Source organism: Sitophilus oryzae, unplaced genomic scaffold, assembly GCF_002938485.1.
Source record: "Sitophilus oryzae breed Bouriz unplaced genomic scaffold, Soryzae_2.0 scaffold_482_pilon_pilon, whole genome shotgun sequence".
Lineage (NCBI taxonomy): Eukaryota > Metazoa > Arthropoda > Insecta > Coleoptera > Curculionidae > Sitophilus > Sitophilus oryzae.
In genome coordinates, this window is record NW_022147065.1 from 1,121,773 (window position 1) to 1,124,370 (window position 2,598).

Here is a 2,598-nt window from a genome sequence, read left to right on the forward strand (position 1 = left end):
TACCGCTGGACCTGCCGATAGTACTGATTTCGTACCGATCCTTTGTAGCTTCGTTTAGTAGGAAAACCGACGAGTAAGCTTTTTCCGGATTGATAATTTATTTCGGGGTTCGCGAATGTTTGTGATCGATACAATCGACGATGATTGAACGAGTTGGAAAAATATTTTTTTGCAAAAAAATGTGTGGCATCTTTTACTCGGTTAAATATTGATTTTCTGAATTTGAGAATATGCTTTTTTATTCGTTACTTATGATTTTTCTCTTAACGTTTTATTTACAACTTTAAGTATTTTTTATATATTATTTTTTTTTTTTTTTTTAAAAACAAATAAAGACAAACCAAATAAAGTCCAACACTACAAACTGACACCTAACCAACAAAAAATACAGCACTTAAAATAGCTGGCCAGCTTCTGAAAACCAGCCAGCATCCATTTTAGCTGTAATAGATACATTATTTAAAAATAATATTTTTTTTTTTTTTTTATTTTGTTATGATTATCTTTACAAGAGAAAAATTGCAACAAAAAATGCATTCTTCATAAATATTTTTGTTATCTCATAACTATCCACTTAGAATGCAGAGCACGATCTTTATCTGCCAAACCCCGAGCTCAGAACGAGTTAAAGGCTCAATATCAGCAACGCCAAAAATGCGCCAATCATCTGCCTTTTTGAACAGCTATTTTTCTCTGCATTTTCGTGAAGCTCAAAAATCATACCTACTGGAGAGAGCCCTATACGCGGTAAACTATTCTTTGTTGATGTTTGATTATGAACAATTTTTGGAATTTTAAATTTGATCATCTCACACACCGGTCAAAGGTCGGTGATGACATTCTATAACTTTAAATTATATTTATTATTATATATTCCAAGAAAAAACTGCCATGTATATTCTTTTTGCAATTTTAAAGACTTAAATTTTTTGAATGTATTGTTTATTGTGTATTTTGTTGTTTGTATTTTTTTTGTGATTTTGTTGTTTGTGAGTGCTTTTGTCGATGAAGTTGTTTTTGCTTTTTTTTTTTTTTTTTATTTTGTTTTCTTGTTCTAAAATGGTTAAAAAAAAAAAAAAAAAAAATAGGGTATTACCTCCGAATTCTTGACACCTCCACCGATTGACGTGAAATTTCAACAGTGAATAGAGACATATGTAAGAAACAAAAGTTAAGTAGTAGCGATGTGTACTAATGCTGGGGTGAGTGCCACCCCTCTTCGGGGGCAGAAAACCACCATTTTAATTGTAAAATCATATGGAATAAAATCTAAGCAAAAAATGTTCAGTAACATTTTTTTCATAAAGGGCCAATATTGAAAATTTATATTTTCCTAGGTATTTAGGATTGAAAATGTTGATTTTTCATCTAAAAATTGCATATTTTTCTGCCATTTTTTATAAATAACTCGAAAACCTTACGTTTTCTTGCGAAACTCATATAAAGCAAAAATGAAGCTTTTGGAATAACGAATCGACTCATTTTTTGTTGATTACCGTAGGTGTAACAATAGCCGAGTTATCATCAGGGCCCGCGGAAGGGAAATATTGAGACCGGGCGAGTACTCTACCTGGCGCCCACCCCATTAATAATTATTATAATTCTCTCTTTCCTTCAATAGTATATACTTTAACTACAACTAAGCATATTTATGCTACTTTAACAATAAAGTTTCACTTAAAGATACTTTAAAATTCTTCTCTTCGTTCAATGTCCGCTCAATAGTCCGCGGATGTTGTTTTTTCTATACCGGATGCATCTTGAAAGTGACTATAACCTATAACTTTTTTATTTTTTTAGATAAAAAACGATATTTAGTATAAAAATAAAAAAAAAATAATTTAATTAATTAATTTTTTCTTATTTTATTTTGTCGATGATCTTGCAGTGCAGTGGCGAAATACCCATAAAGGATTTTTTTGGAGATATAACATACTAAAGTTAGTATATGGGGGGGGGGGACATAAAAATAAATAAAAGATTGATTGACGTATTCATTTGTTTTTGGTCACTTCCTGTTTCACCGAAAAACACCGTCGGTATATTTCTATCATATCTTTCATATCATATGTCAAATTTTGACATTTTTGGTAAAAAAAATCGTATTTTAAATTTGAATCTAGAGTGCCATGCCTGTGTTAAAAACACTAATTTTTTAACAAGGAGCCTTAAAAAAATAGATTTTATCGTCTGACCTTTTTCGTGTCTTGTCCTGGCCTGTTTTAAAATGCCCAAATCGTATTTTTAATCATATGTCAATTTTTTCAAATGGAAAGGGTGGCTCATTAGCATATTTGGAAAAAGCATTTTTTCACGAATAATTTTGTACCACACACTTGGTATTTCGAGTCAAATGGTCGTTATGAAACGTATGTTATAATTTCAAATAAACCATATACGCAAATGTCAAAAGTTGATATATGATATGTCATTCTATTCAGAGTGTCATTTTCTATCGCATAAAGTAGAAATATACCGAGGGTGCCATTTAATAATCAATAGTTTTTCGGTGAAACAGGAAGTAACCTCATTCTTTAGAAAAAAAATTAACAAGAAAATCTAAGACTAAAATCATAAAAATAAAAACTATCAATTTGT